Source organism: Alexandromys fortis, unplaced genomic scaffold (genome assembly GCF_014885135.2).
Source record: "Alexandromys fortis isolate MF-2015 unplaced genomic scaffold, M_Fortis_MF-2015_v1.1 scaffold_58, whole genome shotgun sequence".
Classification (NCBI taxonomy): domain Eukaryota; kingdom Metazoa; phylum Chordata; class Mammalia; order Rodentia; family Cricetidae; genus Alexandromys; species Alexandromys fortis.
Genome location: NW_026067940.1, coordinates 1,808,501 through 1,829,997, shown reverse-complemented (window position 1 = coordinate 1,829,997; position 21,497 = coordinate 1,808,501). Strand labels below are relative to the sequence as shown.

At 44.8% G+C, this 21,497-nt stretch overlaps 1 long non-coding RNA gene and 1 other non-coding gene across 2 annotated transcripts; one reads left to right on the top strand and one right to left on the bottom strand.

Moving 5' to 3' along the window:
• The first annotated feature begins 1,550 nt into the window (after positions 1 to 1,550).
• On the top strand, positions 1,551 to 5,163 carry LOC126505117 (uncharacterized). The gene is made up of 3 exons (XR_007592818.1): positions 1,551 to 1,644; positions 3,572 to 3,637; positions 3,829 to 5,163. It is a non-coding gene; the product is annotated as an uncharacterized lncRNA (long non-coding RNA).
• Positions 5,164 to 5,423: 260 nt separating this feature from the next.
• On the bottom strand, positions 5,424 to 5,481 carry LOC126505145 (U7 small nuclear RNA). Its single transcript, XR_007592826.1, has one exon. It is a non-coding gene; the product is annotated as a U7 small nuclear RNA (small nuclear RNA).
• Positions 5,482 to 21,497: the final 16,016 nt, after the last annotated feature.

Here is a 21,497-nt window from a genome sequence, read left to right as displayed (position 1 = left end):
GTCCGGAACACGCCCAAAAAAAAAAAAAAAAAAAAAAAAAAACAGACACCAGACACTTGCCATGTTGAATTCCTTTGGCCAAAAGAATATGAGGATTATGTTACTTTTTTAAAATGATTTTTTGAGACAGTGTTTTTCTGTAGCTTTGGATCTAGCTCTTGTAGACCAGGCTGGCCTCAAACTCACAGAGATCCACCTGCCTCTGCCTCCTGAGTGCTGGGATTAAAGGCACAAGCCACCACCACCCAGCAGGATTATGTTACATTTTGGGCCGAAGCAGTCACCAGGACCAGACTCTCCAGAACGCATTTCCCCTTCCACATTAACCAAAGAGACCAGGACTCCTGGGTGAGGCAATCAAGAAACACGACAGCAACACACAAGGCGCGGCCTTGCTAAATTGGCCACAGTGCTTTAGTTCCCTACTCACTCAGAGATATGGAGTCTAGGTGTTTCTCAGGGATCGATACCATCAATGAGCTGCCCAGCATCAATGCTGGGGTGTGAGAGTAGAGTGTCCCCCAGAACCTTGTGTGCTGGAGGCTTGGAGTTTGCAGAGTATTTGTTTACACTGTGAAGATGTATTTTTGCCAAGGTGCCTTCTGATTGGTTTAATAAAGAGCCGAATGGTCAATATCTAGGCAGGAAGGGGTTAGTTGGGACTCCCAGGGACAGAGAAGACTCTGGGAAGAAGAAGGGGAGACACCATCAAGATGCAGAGTGAGTCGGACACACAGAATGGGAGAGAGGTAAAAGCCATGTGGTAAAATGTAGATGAATAAAAATATGGGTTAATTTAACTTATAAAAGCTAGTGGGACTAGCCTAAGCTAAGGCCACGCATTCATAATGATAAGTCTCTGTGTCGTTATTTGTGAACTGGCAATCCAAAGAATAATCTGACTATACTTGGCCTCTAGTATAGAAGGGCCTTTCTTTCAGAGAAAATAATTGGGTCAGGTCACCCATACCCTCAAGAAAGGGTGATTCTTGGCTCTGTTGAGTGGACTTGGTTTGTAGGAATGGGATTGTTTCTGACTGGTTTTGGTTTTGGGTTTTTGAGTCAGGATATTAGACTATATACTTCCATAGCTGGAAGGCTGATTAGGAGCTCACTGTGTAGCCTTAGCCTGGAATCACATTCATAACAGTATTCTCACCTCTGCCTCTGAGTGCTGGAATCACAGGCACAAGCAATCATGCCTGGCATCACCTCTTTACCGCTAAGTCTTAGTTCACCAGAAAGTTGATTTTTGATGACATTGAGTGGTGTCTTCTCACTGTTTTGTTCACATAGCCAAATTTGTGCCCAGGGAGGAACCTCTGAGGACCCTGTTGTTGTGGAGGTTTTTACATTTGACTATAAAGCTTGGGACATTGGTACCTGCAGATCAGAGCAAATTAGCTCTCACCTAACTTCTGTTATTTGGTCATAGAAGATCTGAACTTCAGCATGGGTTTGTTTCTTAGGTCCTTCAGAAATTCTCCTTGATAAATGGCCTCATGGCCTCTCCTTGATGTTCTTTCATGTCAGCATCTGTGTTCATTACAGAGGTTTCCATTCAGACTGATTTTAGCAGCCTTATCTACGGGAACTAGTTAAGACCATACAGGAGAGAAGGAGGGTGAAGACTGGAGATAGAAGGTTTGTGATACTTTGTACCCATCCATCCACCCATCCACCCATCCACCCATCCATTCATCCACCCTCCCATCCACCCATTCATCCACCCATCTATCCACCCATCCACCCACCCATCCATCCACCCATTCATCTACCCATCCACCCATCCATCTACCCATCCATCCACCCTTCCATCCACCCATCTACCCTCCCATCCACCCATCCATCCACCCATTCATCTACCCATCCACCCACCCATCCACCCATCCATCCACTATTATTATTTCGCAAGTGCTCACTCTAAGTCAGTATTCGGGTGCTCTAGAAAGGAAGTTGTAAAATCTAATTTTCTAATTTTCTTCGGTTGAGCATGAGGCTCAGGCAGATGGACAGGCAGTTAATCAGCAACTAGAGGTCACTCAAAGTGGAATGCTCACACTGAGGTCCTCAGCTGGAAGCCAACTCTCTGCCTTCTCCGTTGCCCTTGTCACCTGTTCCCTGTAGAGGTTCTCTCTGTGTGTCTGCCTTTACAACAAAACAAAACAAAACCCTGGATCCCCTCTGTAGTGTAGCCAGGCTCACCTTGAATTCACAGTAATCCCCCCAGCCCTCCCATCACCAGGCCCAACTGTACACATATTCTAATACTACATCTTTGATAGCAAGTGGTCTGTCTTCTCTTTCAGTGTTCTCCGTTATACCCAGTTCTGATATTTGGGAGACAGTGAACTAGATGCCGTGGGGATGGAAGTGCACGCCCTCCCTCTCATACGATTGCTTTACAGCTGGTTTACACACGGCACAGATACAGTCAGCACCCAGATCCTCGAGTTTGCATCATAGTGTCAACCAACCTCAGACTCAAAATACTATATTGTCCCTGTGTTAAACAGGCACATTTTTTTTGTTCCTAGTGCTTGATTTATGCAACTTTTATAGTATTAGGTACTAAAGTACCTAGAGATGATCTAAAGCATACAGGAGAATGTGCCATAGATCGCACATAAACAGTCATTTTTTTTTTATAAGGGGACTGTATGGTCTTGTGCCTGTAGAGGCGTCTGGAACCAAGCCTTTACAGAAACCAGGGAGCAACTGGACCACACGAGTGAATTCCAGCTTCCAACGATAACATCCCAGGAGAATAAAGTTGTATCACATAGACCTGCCACTAGAAGCCATACATTAATGTGTTGACAGTCATGAATAAATGAAAACAATTTCCAAAAGTGTGTATCTGTGAACTCCATAGGTGTGAGGGAGGACCCACAGTCGTGAGCCTGTTCTGCCTCAACTGGAGGTCAGAGGGTTTGAACTTATTTTTGCTCTAAGTTTGTTGACAACAGGTGTGGCTACAAAGGAACAGATTCTGACTGAGGGTGTGGTTAATTAGTATTTTGGGTATAGGGATGGGTCCGCTCCACCTGGACCAAAGCTCAGAGAATTCAAATCTATTCCTATATCATGCTAATGAAGTCTGTTGTACTCCCCCTCCCCTTCTGGAGTGAAGTATGTAAGCGTAAGCATGTGGAGGAAAAATGAGGCAGGTTCAGTGGTCACTGAATGTCCCTCCCTATGCTGTTCTGTGTTTCTGTCTCTTATTCCTCCTACATCTCTGTTCCTTTTGCTCAGTAATTCTAATCCTCATGCTTTTACCTGGAATGTACGAGCTTTGTCAAAACTGGCTTTCAACACATAGGTGAAACTTAGGCTGTATCTAGACATGTACACAAGTTATTTCAACTTAGATTTATTTTATCAGTTGTTCTCGTGACTCTTAAGGTGCTCCGCTAGCTCAACTAGCAGCTCTGGCTAGCCAGGGCTACATGAGACCCTGTCTAAAGCAAAAACAAAACAAAACAAAAATCTTAGAATATGATGGCGAACAAATATGTTTTGAAATTGCATTTGTAACCAGCCTGTTTTGTCTTTTCTCCTACTCTCCTAGGACCAGCCTTTACCTGCAGGAGCCATTGGTTCCTCTGATTACTAAGGAGAAAAGCAATCAGCATGGGTAAGTGGGAGGGAAGGAGAGACAGAAGGAACCAGCAGCTGAGAGACAGGCGGCCGAGACAGGTGGCAGAGAGACAGGCAGACAACTGGAGGGAGTCCTTTCCCTCTCGGGGTTTTGTCCTCCTGTTCCAGCTAGTCTGGGGTCTCCCCAGTCACTGGGTGGGAAGTGAGTGATGGTTTTCTTGTCTTTAGGCTCACTGCTGCAGATCCTGATTCTGCCCCTGCCGGAGGAGCTTGGGAAGGAGAAAGCAGCCTTCCCAATTGTATTAATGCACCTGATGAGCACAGATATCCAGACCCTAATCTGAACGTAGTTCTTCTGAGGATAATAATGCCATCTAGGACGAAGATTGTCCTAAAACACTCCTGAGGAGAGCAGCAATTGTTCCTGAGTGAAGCATAATCAGAAAGCTGGTTTGAACTGGGCTCAACTCTGAATTGTGATCGCCCAAAATAACAGTGGCTTCAGCTGGCAGGAATTTCTTCTCTCACCCAACATGGCTAAGCCAGCTTGGCTATGATAGTTCCACAGATACGAAACACCTAGGGTTCTTGTCTCTCCTGGCATGTGCTTTGACTGCAGGGGCCAAGACATCGCTTTGGGTTTCATGAGTCATTATTGCCTCATTTTTTTTTTCAACAGAAAGTTCAGGGTGCATCTCATGGCTCCATCCTGTGAGGTGCACACATGACTTCTGCTTGCAACCCACCAGCCAGATATTACGTCAATGGTCACATGACAGTAGCGGAAGCTAGATCTTAGACGAAGCAGTGGCCCTGCTGTCTTTGAAATGAGAACTGAAGTGGTTTGAATATGTATTTGTTTAATACTGAAGATGACTTTTCAGATTCTAGGGATGAGAATCTCAAGCCTGGAAAAACAGGAAAGCATTGATTGAGCGATGGATTCGTATTCTTTCCTTTTGAGCTCTGGCAGCCACCAGTTATTATGACACATCAGACACGCCATGCTTTGGAGCCCCAGATGGCATCACACACACTCACACACCTTGATTTGTAGTCCCTGTTGACCACAAACTTACAATACCCCTCCACCCCTGCCACGTAAGCTTCTCTAATGCTGGATTTATATCCTGCTTTATTATTTATTTATTTTGGTGCTGAGAGTTGCACCCACGGTCTTGCACACACAGAGCCAAGTCTATGGCTGAGCCACCCCCACGGTTCACTTCGAGACTCGTAAACGAGTTGTTCCCACTTAGCTTTGTCTTCTCAGCTGTTCTCATGACACTTCAGGAGCTTCGCTAGCTCAGCCAGCAGCTGCGGTTCTAGACAGTCTGCTTCAAGAGCATTTCTGTCACTGAAGAAAGTCCAGTTCGTGTTTCGCACTCCTGAGAGCCCAGAGGCCAAACTGAGCAGGCAGCGCGCTGCAGCACTCTGAAAATGAGTATTTATTGCCCAAAATATATTAAAATATCAACTGAGAGAGATGGCTCAGTGATTCAAATCACTTGCTCTTCTTCCAGGGGTGAGTTCAGATTCCCAACACCCATGTCAGGTGGCTCACAACACCTGCCTTTAACTAGGACTCCCAGAGGATCTGCTACCTCCAGCCTCCGAGCACCAGCTCCCGTGTGCACATACATAATTCCTATGAAGAGTCACGTGTGCTCATAATTAAAACCAAGAAACATAAGCCTTTAAAAATACTATGGGGATGAGGATGCAGTTCAGTAGTATGTCATTAGCTTTGTTCAACTATGTCCTATCCATCAGAGAGGGGGGTGGTATATATAAATATTAATAAATATATATACTTATAATTGGGGGGTTGACAAAAGTCAGAAAATCTGCTAGACAAATTCTTTAAGAGCTATAACACTGAATATATTTCTTTTTGGTGCTTTGTCTTTTCATTTTCTCTTGTATAGTTGCCTTTTGTTGTTTCTGGGTGATTGTATTATTATTATTTTTATGAAGTATTATTATTTTCAGTGCTGGAATCAAAGCCAGAATCTCAGGCATGCCTGACTCTACCCCAGCCCCACCTGTTTGTTTGTTTTAGTTTCCTTTGGTCTCTTAAGACTGAGATAGACGTGACTTGGAGCTCACAAACGTAGATAAGGTTGACCAATAACACCGGGCTTGAACTTAAGCAATTCTGTGTCTACCTCCTAAGGGCTGGCTTGTCAGTTCTGGGCTACCAACCAGCCTTATTCCTGTTTATTTAGAGACGTGAACTCACAGAGATCCACCTGCCTCTGCCCCCCAAGTGACAGGATCAAAGGTGTGCCCCGGTCTTGAAAGCCAGCTAATCCTATTTAGATGTCTGATTTTAACTATTGCTCTTTTTTTTTTTTTTTACTCCTGTCCACAGAGTTATCTGCTGGTCTAAGTGCACTGAAAAGCAACATTGTGTCTTCCTTAAACAAAAATCAAAGCAAACAAACAAAACCGAAAAGAAAAACAATACCAAGCCAACCAAGCAAACAAAAGAACACAAAAACATGACTGCCTGCCCTGGAGTTGGCTGACTGATGCAGTGACCCAGGTGGAGTAAACTTGTTCTTCTCTTTCCTAGTAGGGTGGGGCTTTGTGTGTCCTTCTCGGTGCTGGGATTTTCTCTGGCTTGAATTAGGGTCTTTGCTTTCTGTTTCAGTCCCTCTGAGTTCACATGAGCACCCATCCTGTTGTGTCTGGAAGATTCTGTTGCCTTGGAGTCATCTACCACCTTTGGCTCTTAAAACATTTCAGCCTCCTTTTCCACAGACTTATTTCTCCCTGAAGTGGAGAGGGAGATAGGGAGGTACTAGGAGGAGTTGGGGGAAAGAATATGGCCAAAATATATTAAAAGAATCCTAAAGCCGGGCGATGGTGGCGCACGCCTTTAATCCCAGCACTCAGGAGGCAGAGGCAGGCGGATCTCTGTGAGTTCAAGACCAGCCTGGTCTACAGAGCTAGTTCCAGGACAGGCTCCAAAGCTACAGAGAAACCCTGTCTCGAAAAACAAACAAAAAACAAAAACAAAAACAAAAAAACCAAAAAAAAAAAAAAGAATCCTAAAAACCAGTAAGTACATTAAAAAAACAAACAAACTCACAAATAAATCAAAACCCACCATCAAACAAAACCATCCCAGGGCTTGCCACCAACTCAGAGTTCAACTCATAACCTGAGTTCAGTTCCCAAAACCCACAAAGCGGACTGAGACAGCCAGTTCCAGCAAGTTGTCCTCCGGCTTCCTCCACACATGAACATACAAAAATCAGTGTCACAATAACAATAATTAAAAAACAAAACTACTGTCTCAGGCCAGTGTGGTGACTCACACTTGTATCTCAGCTGGAGGATCACTGCAAGCTAGAGATGAGCCTGGGGGGAGAGAGCCAAGCAAGGGGCCTCAAAACCAACAGAAAGAGCCCTCCCCTTTCAGGCTGTTTAGAGATCATTTCCCAAACACCACCTTTCCAGCAGGCGCCGTTTCTCCCACTCACTCCTCACGGTGATTTGACCGTTTCTTTAAGGTTGTGGGAACAAGGGGTGCCCCGGAATTTTCATGGTTCCTGGAAAGTCCAGCGATTACGAAGAAGCTTAGAAAGCTTATTCTGTGTTGCAAGGAAATTGTGGGTAGTGCATGAGTTTAGTCTTACTTGAAGCTGTAAATCTTACCTTAGTAAATAAAATAAAGCTGGCTAATGGTCACCAACCAGATTTTCACTTCTTCTAAGGCATGGGGTTGAAGAAGAAGGGTTTCCTTGGACAGCACTAAGAAGTTCTTAAGAAGAAAATGGTCTTTTGTCAGCCAAGCCAGGGCACCCTCCCTGTGCACACACAACTTTCGGTGTTTTGTGTGACAGCTGTTTTCACAGCTATAGAATACCTGAGAGAATTAGCCCAGACGAATTCGTTTCTACCAAGATACTTTTAAAGTACTTTCTTTTTCCTGAGAACCAGGGTCTTCGTGACAGCATGCCAGGGCAGGCTGAAACAGTATGAAATTTTCATCAAATTTTGTCTGCCATACACACTTCCAATGGTTTAAAATTTGTCTCCCATACACAATTTCAGCTATTTATCTGTGCAACACAGTGAACCAGTGGCGCGTGGAGCCAGGGGAAGTCTAGTTCTGGGTTCTGAGTGAAGCTAGAAAGAATCTTAGCTGAGAAGCGGCCTTGGAGGTTAAGTCAGGATCAGCCACAAGAAATCGAGAGACCCAGGTGCACTGAACAAACTTCCGAGTCTTCGGCTGCGATTTTGGTGGAAATGCCATAGGTGCAGAGTTCAGAGACCTCTGTAGAGCGCAGTGAACTGCGCATTCCCTGGAGGGGACAACAGGGCCATTGTGTTTTAGGTGTTTACAACTCAGCGGAGGAGGCAAGACCTGTGCATATGAAAATTTAACTAGCAGTAAAAAGCCAGTATCTAAACAGGGCCAAATGATGGAGCTGTCACTGGGGGTTCAAAGGGCGCAGTGGTAGAGTGTTCCTGGGGGAAGGCCACACTGTGTACTGGAGGATTCAATAGCAGCTTGGGTGGAGGCGGCTGGGTTGGAAGGATGGTTGGGTGTAGAGGAGAAAAAAAATGAGGAGCGTTCCGGTGAGGTGAGAAGTAGCCTAAAGACAGATGAAGGGACTGGAAAGAACAGAATGTGCGCCCAGGAGAGAGTGATTAGATAAGGCAGGCTGGGGCGGAGAGACTGGAGGGAGAGCCCTGCCTGGGACAGAACAGCCTCACCGGCTAGGTGACCAGCTGTTAAAGGAACAGAGGAAAACCTGCTCATTAGTTCTCTCGCTCATCGTACCCGAAGCTCCTTGAATCTGAGCATAGGCTGCGCTGCAGCCATCTTGGCACTGGGCATGTACGTTGTTCTTGTGTCCCTGGCACTCTGGGAGCCAGGACGGGAAGCGGGGGAGACCGTAGGGACAGTGAGTCTGCTCCGCAAGTCACTACACGTTTGTTGAGGTCCACGGAACGTACGAGAGTGGACTCGAGTCCGTGAGCTCTTGGGTGACGATCTCATCTATATGTGGAATTAAAAAAAAAAAAAAGCAAAACAATACAAAACCTTGGTCTCGGGGAAGTTCAGAGAAGAACAGTGGGTTCCAGAGGCTAGGGAGAATAGGCAGAAGGGAGCACTCTTAACCACTGAGTGCCTCTCAGCCCCCTACACCCCTCCTTTTGGATGGCTCAGTTTTTTTTTTTTTTTTTTTTTTTTTGGTTTTTCGAGACAAGGTTTCTCTGTGGCTTTGGAACCTGTCCTGGAACTAGCTCTGTAGACCAGGCTGGTCTCGAACTCACAGAGTCCGCCTGCCTCTGCCTCCCGAGTGCTGGGATTAAAGGCGTGCGCCACCATCGCCCGGCTCGATGGCTCAGATGTTAAGGACACTGGCTGCTCCTCTAGGGGACCCAGGTTTTGCACCTGAGTCCCGCGTGGTGGCTCATAACTTTCGCTAACTCTGGTTGCAGGCAATCCAATGGCCTCTTCTGACACAAAGCAACAGGGACAAGCATGTAAGTGGTACACATACATACATGTGAGGAAAACGCCCCCACACAGAAAATCATCTTAAAAAACAAGACAAACTAACGCACACTTACGCATTAATTCAAAATGCCAAAGTCACTGAGTAAGGGGGAAGAAAATTCCATCAGCCATTCTCAGTGGTGCTAAAAATGAAAAACTTAAAGTGTTTACATTTACAAACAAATTTAAATTGATTCAAGATGGTCATGGTGGCACATGCCTTTAATCCCAGCACTCAGGAGGCAAAGACAGGAGGATTGCTGTGAGTTTCTAGGATAGTGGTGCCTTGCTGGGCAGCCAGAGCTACAGGGTGAGACCTTGTCTTAATAAACAAACAAACAAAATAGTTATTTGAGAAAAATGCAAAACAACAAACAAAACACCCAAATGATTAGCATATGGGTGTGCATCTGAGTTAGAACAGGTTTATGGATAGGGAATGTAACTGAGTAAAAAGAACCCTACCTGCCGAGGGTTTTATCCTTTAGACTCCGAGCAACGGGGACTCAGTGATGAGAATACACCCAAGGGAACTGTGTCCTGTAGCACGGACAACACCATATTGGTTTGTGCTATTGAGCCCAGTGCTGGAACACAATCCAACTCAATAGCTTCCTACAAGTTCTGTGGAAGACACTGGAAAGACACCCTTATAGGCTAAAATCAAGGCAAAAATTGAATTTAATAGATTAAAGCTCTTGCCTGGTGGTGGTGGCGCTTGGGAAGCTGAGGTAGGCTGATCTCTGTGTTTGAGGCCAACTTGGTCTACAGAGTGAGTTCCAGGACAGCTAAGGCTGTACACAGACACCCTGTCTTAAAAAAACAAACAAACAAATGAAAGATTAACGTTCTTTTGAAATAGGTATTTGGAGTGACTATTTTGCATCTGAATTCTCTGAATAATTGCCATCATACTTGTTTTTGACTTTATTATTTTGACTTCTTCAGGCATTAGGTACTATAGACTACCTCTTTAGTGATTCAGACGTTTGGTCATTTGCTGATAAAACTTTATTAGGCACCTAAATATTTTTTTTCAGGGGTTACCCAAGGAAGAGATTTAATGGCTAATTTCAGCCTTCCTCTTTATTTCCCTGCCTACATCTCCTCTGAGATGGTGGGAGGGGAAGCTTTTAAGAGACCCAGCATCCTTAAAGAGTCCATTTTGATTTCCCTTCAGAGAGCTACCATTAGCAGGGATACTGGCCTGGCCGAGCTGCCCCGGTATTCCCACATGTGTGGCTGCAGGGATAAAGGAGGTAGTCCTTTACTAATTCTTGCAGTTGCAACATTGTTGTTTTCTTTTTAAGCACCAACAAACTAGTTCTGGCAATTTCCTCCGGCAACCCTCTTTGGTGGTGGGTTCACACTGAGTAATTGAAGAACAAAAACCAACCAAGAAAGAAAAATCCCAGCTGCTAGGGAGGTCAAGGCAGGAGAGCAGCAAGTTCCAGGATGGCCTGAGCTTCATAGCAGCACCGTTTAGTTATTGATTTTCTTAATTTTATTTTAATTATTTATCGAGACAGGCTCTTGCTCTGTAGCTTAACCTGACTTCAGATACACTCTGTAACCTGCCCTGCCCTTGAACGTTTGATGATTCTTCTGCTCCCAGTGTGTTAGGATTACAGGTGCATACTGCCAGGGCTAGCTAAGATTTTTTTTAATTAATTAATTTATTTTTTTGTTTGTTTTTTGTTTTTTGGGTTTTTCGAGACAGGGTTTCTCTGTGGTTTTGGAGCCTGTCCTGGAACTAGCTCTTGTAGACCAGGCTGGTCTCGAACTCACAGAGATCTGCCTGCCTCTGAGTGCTGAGATTAAAGGTGTGCACTACTACCGCTTGGCTTTTTTTTTTTTTTTTTTTTAGAAAAAAAGAAAAGTGATGGGGACTTGGGGTATAGCTCAATGGTAGAGCATTTGCCTAGCATGAGTCTGTTCTTGGGTACTGCAGAGAGACACCCTAACTCCAAGCAGCCTCTCTGGGTAGTTCCCTCATTTCTGTACCAAGGCCTCACCCTAGGGAATGATTGCGTTTACAGCCCTGTTCCACACCGGTCATTCTTTATGGTCTTTCAGTTGGAAAATGTTTATCTAAATTTTTATTTATTTAATGTCAGGGAGTTTAGTCTGAATGTATGTTTGTGCACTATGTGTGTGCCTGGTGCCCGTGGAAATCGGAAGAGGCCATCAGATCTCCTGGAACCGGAGTCACCAACGGTTGTGAGCCACCACGTGGGTACTGAGACCTTCATAGCTGCGGGGCACTAGGTTGGGTGTAGGAACTGGAACCAGGTCCTCTGCTAGAGCAAGCGCACTTCACCAAAGAGCCGTATCTTTAGCCCCGCACTGGAGAAGGTTCAGCATTCACGTGGGCTGTTTGGTGTCAGCAGCATCTTCAGTACCTAACATACCCGCCCCCTGCCGTCCAGCCGTCCCGTCCTGGGAGTGCCCATTCACAACCAGAGCCCCAGCACTAAGGAGGCTGAGGCTTGGGCAGACTTCAAGGCCAGCTCAGATTACGTACTGAAACCCCGGTCTCAAAAAAAAAAAAAAAAAAAAGAAAAAAGAAACAAAACAAACAAACAAACAAAAACTCGAAGGGCTGGGGCTGCAGTTCAGTGGTAGTGTTATTATTTTTTAAAGATATAAGAATAGTTGGGGGAAGGCCGGTCCCACAAGGGAAGCAGTGGGTGACCTGAGGCCTGGGCGGGTCACTTTGACTTGTGGGAGACAGACAGATATATCATGCAGAGAGAGTTTGGGTATAGAGTTTATCCAGTGGGTTATGGAAGGGAAGGGGAATGGAGGGATGGGGAGGGGGAAGAGAAGAGAGGGAGAAGTGTGTGTGGAGGGTCTTATTTAGCTCTTAATTGCCTCAGATTTGCTCTGGAGCCAACTCTAGCCTTAAAATCTGTATCTCTCTGTCTCTAACTCCCAAATACTTTGGTTATGTCCTGCAGAATTGTTTTAATCTTTTTTAAGGTTAAAAGAGAAATTATGTATATGTATCTGCATGTACTTATGTGTCTACGTGCATGCCTGATGATAGAAGAACATGTCAGAGCCCATGGCACCAGAGTTTCAGGCAAGTCTGAGCTCCTGCGTGGGTCCTCTGGAAGAACACTGCACTCTTAACTGCTGAGCCGCCTCTCCAGCCCAGGATTAAACTCCCTGACTTCCTTTTCCTTCCTTATAATCTCTTTCTTTAACCCCAAGCGTTAGACCCTGAGCATTGGAGCCACATAGCAGGCACTCAGAGTTTTGTTGAACGAACGAATTAAAGACTCAGTGGCGTGGGGCTGGAGAGATGGGGCAATGGTTGTGAGTACTGACTGTTCTTCCAGAGAACCTGAGTTCAGTTCCCAGCCACCACAGGGCAGCTCACAACTATCTGTAACTCCAGTTCCAGGGCGTCTGACGCCCTCTTCTGGCCTCTTCAGGCACTGCATGCATGCAGTATACAGACATACATGTGGGCAAAATACCTACACGTAAAATAAATATGCATAAATCTCAAAACAAAGGAGCAAAAAAAAAAAAAAAAGATGATCAGTATCTAGTCTATATCCTAGTGTGTGACCAAAATAAACAAGCTTGTTTTATTAAGCTCACATACAAGGAACACACTGGTAACCAAAGGCAAGATGTCTAAAATCAGCCGCCATTTACTGGTCCTCTCTGTACCACAATTGCTTCACAGCAAGCCTAAGAGATCAGTAGTATTACCGCTCTTCTGAAGGGCAGAGAGGCTGAGATAGTAAGTGACAGAGCTAGGATTTGAACTTAGGCACTTTGACTTCTCAGTCCTGTAAGTTAGCCAACCGGGTAACTAGGCTGGAGGGAGTGCGATGCAAGATTTCTAATCAATAATCACCACCGGGAGGCATTAATTGTTCCGTAGACAAAAGGTGAATGCCTTAAGAATCAAGTGATTTCCTCCCCCTGAGTGCCTTGATAGGCTGTCAATAAAGAGTGACCTAGACCTGGGCTCAAGGAGGAAGTTAACCTGAGTGGTAAACCATTTCAGACTCGTTAATGGAGAGCAGAAGTCTGGGAATCAGGAGGGTTAGGACTTCTAAGCCCAAGGCTACTACAAGTGTGAAGTCTCAGGTCATCTCCGGCTTGACAACCAGGCTCTGGTGGCAGCCTAGTGACTGAGCATTGTTTGCCTTTGTTTGTTGCTGAAACAGAGGGGGTGGAGATTACATCCTCCTCCAAGTATACCTTCTAGGCAGCTGTTTCTTAGTATCTTTTTTTTTTTTTAACTTAAAGCTATTTATTAGCTTAAAGTTATTTTGTTTTACTTTTTTTTATTTTTGGTTTTTCAAGACAGGGTTTCTCTGTGTCACTGGTCTGGCTATCCTGGAACTAGCTTGGTAGACCAGGCTGGCCTCCAGCTCCCAGAGATCAGCCTGTCTCTGCCTCCTGAGTGCTGGGTTTTAAAGACCACCACTGCCTGACCCCAAAGCTGTTTATTTTAAAAGACTCACTTAGAAAGCTAAAATCCAATTGTTTCTGCTCAGCTGGGTTTCCACCACTACGTCCTTCACTTCTGTTTCTTTTTTTGTCTGTTTGTTTGTTTTTTTGAGACAGGGTTTCTCTGTAGCTTTGGAGCCTGTCCTGGAAGGAGGTCTTATAGACCAGGCTGGCCTCAAACTCACAGAGATCCACCTGCCTCTGCCCCCCAACTGCCCAGCCACACTTCTGTTTCTTTATCATTACATTTCTTTTATTTTGTTTTGCTTTGTTTTATTTGGTTTGATTTTCATTGCTTGAAATCTAGCCCAGGGCGTTGTGCAAACTGGGCATGGTCTTGCACATGGCTCCATGTGTGTCTTTTCCTCCTTCAGTGACTTGGAAGCTACGAGAAGCCAGATTTCAGTGTTATATCTTGCTATCTAATACTGCCATGTTCTGCATAAAGCATGGTTTAATAAAAACGTCTTTTACTGAGCCAGTTTCTGACTGCTGAATACTGGTAACCCACAGACTCTTTCCTCTAGGACATAGGCAATGGTACTTTTAGGGACATATCCTTTTTAAATCCAGGATATAAAACCATTTATTTTAAGCTAAAAAAATGACTGAACTAATTTTGAAGATGGTTTAGGAAGAAGAATACAAAATATCTTGTGACTGAGAAGAAGGTTCTGAAAACATTTATCCATAACTCATATAGTTTAGTGGAACCGCTTTTGGAATATGGGTACAGTGTTTCCACACAGCTGTTAAAAAGGGGTTTTCAAGTTAGGCTCATGAAGGAATAAGTATATTGTATAAATTAGTTAAACCTTAGAAAGTCACATCTGTGGTTATTTCTGCTACAGCAGTACTTCAGAATTTAGCTAAACTCATTTTTAGATTCTTTTTCAATTTATCTTTCCTTTTTAAGTTAGCAAGTCACATATATAGATGGAAAGCTGGGAACCAAAATTCAGGTATCTCCCCCCAACACACACACCATTGCACCCCCTTCTACACACAGTATTGGGGGTGATGGTACAAAGAACCCATGGCGTCAAGCACTCTAGGCAAACAGTCTACCCCTGAACCACATCCCTGGCTTCGACTATTTTGTTCTCCTTAGATCAGATGGGATTTGTGTATTATAACATGAAGCATTGGGATGAGGCTAAGTAAAAAGATCGGATAAGACAATGAAGATAAAATTGAACAGACTTGGAGAGGGCTGGAGCAGAAGGAGTTCAAAAATATGGCCTAGATAGGTTGTTCCCTTAGTTCAACCAAGAGAAGGCAGCATCTGGGAAAGGAGGCTGTGAGTAAACAGGAAGGAAGGAGGCGGCAGCCCTGCGGTTGGCGTCTTTATCGAGCGCACGTAGCAAACCCTCAACTGTCTATGTACCTCTACGACACAGGTACAAAAACACTTAATGTCACATTTATTAATTTAATTAAATTAAATAAATTGAAACATTTATTTTCAATGAGTTTGAGTTCATCACGGAAAAAGTCAGTTTGACCCTGTCAAACTGCGAGGCGCGGCTTTCGTTGCCTCAGTTCCCACAGAGACCCTTCTCTTTAAAAAAATGGCTTTCTCCTGTAGTGTGTGGAGGTGGCGCTACCGCAGAGGGAAGCGTGCCAGCTGAGGGCATGGGGCTGAGGAGTCGGCCAGGCAATGTTAAGACACCCCCCCCTCCACCCCAAGGACAAACCAGAGTTCTCACTTCACCGCTCCACAATAGATGTTGGGGGTGGGGCACCCAAAGGCTGCCCTGGATGGAATCCCATAATGATGATTTCATGGCTGATTAGATTGTACATCTACCTGGATGGGCCTTCTGGTCCATGAGATCAATTTGCATAAGTTATCCTTCCTCATGGTGTGGGTCTCCAGCCCTTAGGGGGTTGAATGACTCTTCCACAGGGGTCACCTAAGACCATCGGAAATCACAGATATTTAAACGATGATTCCTAACAGTGGCAAAATTACAGTTATGAAGTAGCGACAAAATACTTTTATGGCTGGAGATCGCATGAGGAGCTGAGGGTCGCAGCATTAGGAAGGCTGAGAGTCACTGTCATAAGCCATCCTGAGAAAGAGCTGTCTCCACAGAGCTCCAGCTCCCTGGTCATGGGATCAGTTGGATTTTATCTTCTTGGGAGGTGGTTATGCCCAGAGGGAGATGCTAACGGAACTCTGACAGGTGCTTGTGACTCATTCCTGGCCTCTGAAGCTTCTATCCTGAGGTGGGTTTCTTCACGTCAACTTCTACGTACGCAGTGAAGTCTGCTCAGGGCAGGTCTTTAGGTTATCTCAGGGGTAACTTCTGAGGGTCACAAGGAGAAAACGGCAGCAACTGATGGAGGAGGAAGAGGAGGAGGAGGAGGAGGAGGAGGAGGAGGAGGAGGAGGAGGAGGAGGAGGAGGAGGAGGAGGAGGAATTCTGTTCCCAAACCTTGGATGTGCACAGTGGTTTGGATAGGACCTTGGAAAATTCTACAGATCCCCATAGAAGCATTTCTTTTTGGATGACATGTTATTACAGTTCATTGACAAAATGTTAATTGGAAAAACATAAGTGGGTTGAAGTAAAAGGTGTAATTATGTACCAGAGATACTGGGAGGAAATACAGCTGCTGCTAAATACAATTAGGTATTTTCTTTTCTTTCCCATCTTTTTTTTTTTTAACTGAATTAAGTCACCAAAATGTTTCTTTCCCCCCCAGACAGTGTCTCTCCCTCTTGCCTAGTCTGGCCTGGGACTCACTGTGCAGCCCAGACTGACCTCGACCTCAGGACTAATCTCACTGCAGCTATCCAACCAAGTGTTAGGGTTCCAGGTGTGAGCCACTCAACAGGTGTGTTGGTTAGTCATTTCTCCAAGACAAGTGCTCCTTGGGTCGTGCATGTTGAGCGCTAATACTTGGGCATGAGAGACCCCACCCCAACCCCTTCTCTGAACCCGAGGCTTTGGTTCACACTGCCTGGCTGGTGGTGATAGACGTCCTTATATGGGACGACTCTGGGGAATTCACTCTGGCTTCTCAAGAGCTCTCAGCAGATGTGGGAATGGCTGGGGTTAGGACAGGACACATGCAGGAATGGATTCCCGAGCAGGTAATACTACGGAGCAAAACTGAAACACAAATTGTCAAAAAAGAGGGTGAGGGAGCAGAGAGTAGAGATGCCATGCCTCAAACCTGAGTGCTGGGGGGGGGGGCATTTGTGCTACAGGGGGTGGCCGAGCACCCTGCAAAGCCGCTGTGGTTTCCGTGGAGTGGGAAGGAAGAAGATCTGCTTTGGTTTCTAAGCCACACTCTGGCTCAGTGGCGCCTCTGTGAATTCCTGCAGAAATGTGCCCACGCTTGTCTGTGAGTGGCTACAGCCCCTGCTGTGCTTCCGAGACTTCGAGTTCTGTATTATCGTGCAGAATAATCACTTGTGTAGAAATCTTTACAGCCTCCAGAATGCCTAGGACAGTGCCTCGAACGTTCCAGTTCTGTGGCAAATACTTATTAATAGATGATCTGAATTCATGTGGCCCTCCAAGAGAGGGAATGCTCAGAATAGAGGTGCCACACAGCGACCGCCATGACAGCAATTCCTATGGAGTGCTCTACTTAGGCCTGACACATTCGGTCATTGAACATTTGTTAAATGGAAACAATAAATGAGAATTTGTTTTATTTAATTATTATTTTTCAAGGTCTAAAAATAACGTGTGTGTGTGTGTGTGTGTGTGCTTGCAAGCACACATATGTGTACATCACATTGTGTGGAGTTTAGAGGGCAACTTTCCTTCCACCACGTGGGTCCTGGGGATCAAACTCAGTTCATAAAGCTTGGCGGCAGGTGTCTTTTCTCACTAAGCCATATCGTCTGTTCTGTATTTTTTGTTTGTTTTTAAGAGAGCGTCTACTATGTAGCTGAGGACACACATTGAATTCATTGTTTGTTTTAATTTTTCAAGACAGAGTCTCCTATGTAGCCCTGGTTGTCCTGGAACTCACTCTGTAGAACAGGCTGGCCTTGAACTCACAGAGATTCTTTTGCCTCTGGCTCCCGAGTGCTGGGGTTAAAGGCCTGTGCCACCACCGTCAGGTCACCTTAAATTCTTGTCCTCCTGTCTCTGTCTCCGGAGTAGTGAGATTATAGGTGTGCACCTCTGCTTTTATAGGGTGCAGGTGATCGACCCCCCAGTTACGTGCACGGCAGGCAAGCACTCTACTAGCTGAGCTATGAACTCCTTCTCCAAATAAGAATTTAACTATTTCTTCCTGGTGATTGCTTTTGTGGTTTCTAGCAAGAACTTTGGTGGCTGGGTTTGTAGCTCAGTGGCAGAGAACTTGCCTAGAATGTCTAAGACCCTGGGTCCAATCCCTGCCATGAAGGGTGAGACGGCCAACTTACTCTGAGCGGGCACAGTGCCTCTCCTCTGTAATCGAAGCATGATTCTAAGTTCTAGGCCAGACTGGGTTAAATAATGAAACTGTCTTAAAATGAATCAAAACAAAAACAAAAACCATAAGAGAAATACAAAACAGCAGCAAGACAAACCAAAAATAATTTTGGGATAAATTTGGGTCAATTGTGTGTGTGTGTGTGTGGTGTGTTTTGTGCAGGGGATTGAGTAATATATTTTTTTTGTTAAAGTATTATTATTATTTTATTGGTGGTTTGCCTGTATGTCTGTCTGTGTGAGGGTGTCAGATCCTGGAGTTACAGATAGTTGTGAGCTGCCATGTGGGTGCTGGGAATTGAACCCGAGTTCTCTGGAAGAGCCGTTAGTGTTCTTAACCACTGAGCCATCCCTCTAGCCCAAGTAATTATTTCTTCCTTCTCTCTCCTTCCTTCTTCTTTCCCTTACTGCTTTGTGAGGTGCAGCCTTTGCTGTTGTTGCTTTTTGTTTTTCGAGACAGGGTTTCTCTGTGAAACAACACTGGCTGTCTTGGAACTCGCTCTGTAAAGCAGGCTGGCCTTGAAATCACAGAGATCCACCTGCCTCTCCCTCCCCAGTGCTGGGATTAAAGGCCTGTGCAACCAATGCGCTGTGGTCTGCCTTGGTCTTCTGGATGCAGAGAATTACAGGTGTGAGCCACCAATCTCAGCTAATAATTTTTTAATATTCAGATTGAATTGTGTTTTATGAAATTTATTGTTCTCTTATGGTTGACATTGAGCTAATGATCAGACATGAATTTATTCAAAATGAAACCTTAATGCTAAATATTAAGAATCCACAGAGGCCATATTAGGTTCATAAAATGATGAAGAATAAAAATAATCACAACCAACTTGCGTTTATCATTCAGGATTTTTACAGAAAGAGCCTTAAGAATCTTAAGAGGCTCTCATGAGGAAACCATATTTTTCTGTAGAGATGAGGTGATGAGGTTTTTACAGGGTCCAGGCTGCCCACTCTGCTCGTGTGTGAAGCCTTCACTAACTGTGTGGTGAGTCCGAGGGCCAGAGCAGGTGGGGTGCTCTCCTGGACCCCCATCACCCTCCCTGTTTCCTTGTCAGATTCAGTTCCAGCAGCAGCACACACCTGTCCAGTGACTTTTCAATGCCTTCTTGCCCTCATGTCAGGTGAGGAGAGGGTGAAGGGGGAGGATGGGTCTAACTTAGGACCTATACAGCCTGGGTAAGGGTTGACTCCCTTGAGCACTGAACCCCCTGCTGTCCCGATTTTTCAAGAGTCCCCATGCACACAGTAGGAGATGAAATGAACGTTCCAACAACATGCTGTCATTGTCAGGGTGGCCTATAGAATTAGTCCACCGAGTACCACAGTGCTACCTTACGGCTTTAGATCTCGGCCTGCGCTCTCCTCTGGCACAGCTGGGTTAAGCCTGGAAATGGCAGCAGCTCTGCTTCTCTGAGGACACCAGTTATAAACCCAGACACCCAGTTTGTTCAAGGCTTCTGATAGTCGGTCTAGTTTGATTCAATAACAATAAAAAGTCCAGGGGAAAGTTTAGGCAATTGTCTTATGAAGGCTAGCCACCAAGGTTTGTTTGATTTGGTGTGTGTGTGTGTGTGTGTGTGTGTGTGTGTGATTACTTCAATTATTTGTGTGTCAGCTTTCAATAGCTATACGGATTTATTTGTTTAACTTTTTATCCTTATTGTTTGGTTTTTCAAGACAGGGTTTCTTTGTGTAACAGCCCTGGCTATCCTGGAACTCACTCTGTAGATCAGACTGGCCTAGAACTCACAGAGATCAGCCTACCTCTGCCTCTAGAGTGTTGGGATTAAAGGCGTGCTCCACTATCCAGATTTGCTTTTGAAAGCCTATACTATAGGTTTATATTATACACTGGGTGAACAAATAGGGATGAGTTGCGAAAATACATTTGTAACACATTAATGACCCATGATTAGTGTTAGACTTTCGGCACATGCACTGGCTGCCCCTGAGATCCTGACGGGATGCTTCCTCAGCTGCAGCCACTAACAGCACCTTCTGGGCTACTCCCCCTTTTAAAAGGGCACTGCCCACCTCCAGTCTCTTCCCTTCTCTCTCTTTCTGCTTCTCTGCGTTTTTTTTTAAAATATGACAACAATTAGTCCATGTTTATAGATAATATTAACAACTGAGTAACAAAGGACTCATAGTGTGTGGCATACCTGTAACACCAGCCCTTGGGGAGATGAGGCTGGAAGATTCTGGGTTTGAGACCAGCCTGGGCTAAACAGTGAGTCCTACCTAAAACAGCTAAAATACAATGAAAATCAGAGAGAGAGAGAGAGAGAGAGAGAGAGAGAGAGAGAGAGAGAGAGAGAGAGAGAGAGAGAAACAATAGAATTGAGTGAGAAATGTCAAGAGATATGAAATCATAATTTTAAGAAATGTAAAGTAAAAATTGTTAGAGAACTCACCTTCCCACTATCAAATTAAAAATTTAAAAATAGGGGCTGGAGAGATGGCTCAGTGGTTAAGAGCATCGCCTGCTCTTCCAAAAGTCCAGAGTTCAATTCCCAGCAACCACATGGTGGCTCACAACTATCTGTAAAGAGGTCTGGTACTCTCTTCTGGCCTGCAGACATGCACACAGACAGAATATTGTATGCATAACAAATAAATAAATAAATATTTAAAAAAAAATTAAAAAATAACCTAACATACAGCCTACAACCCCAAAAGGTATAGTTCATAATTATTTATACTTACCTAATTTTATTTCATTTCTTTTTACTTAGCTTCAATGGTTTTCATTTTATTTATTGTGTGCATATGCACATGTGTATGCATGCACATGTGTGCGTATGCATGTGTGTGCACATGTATGCATGCACACATGTATACGCACATGTGTGTAAGTTAGAAAAATTTGTTATAGGATCATTTCTCTCCCTTTACCTTTGGTGTCCAGTACCTTTACTCTCTGAGCCATCTTGTGGTCTTTCATTATTTAATTTAATTTTCACTTTTACTTTTTTATTTTTCGAGACAGGGTCTCGTTCTTGTAGCCTTGATGGGTGCGAAACTTGCAATGCAGACGAGGCTTGCTTTGAACCTACATCCCTCCTTCTGACTTTGTCTCCTGCCCGTTCCCAGGCCCAGAGTGGTTCAGGGACTTTTACAAGGTCACCAAACAGAGAAGCTGCAGAGATAGGAATCTGAAGGCAGGGTGGTTCTGGCATCTGAGCACCTCACTTCTGGCCTGTCTGCCTATGTGAGTGTGTAGAATTTGCTGTAGAATGCCATTTACAAGAGCGTGGAATGCTATCTCGACTTTCTCAGTCTCATTTGTGACTTGGCTCATCACTTGAGTCTGCGTTCATCCATCTGGCTTTGGAAGTCAGAGGAACTCTTTGCTGTGTCATTTTGAGCATCTTCCAAAGAAGGAAGGTACCACTGGGATGCTATCAACAGACAGCTGCTCAGTTGCATGAACTGCCGATGTGACTT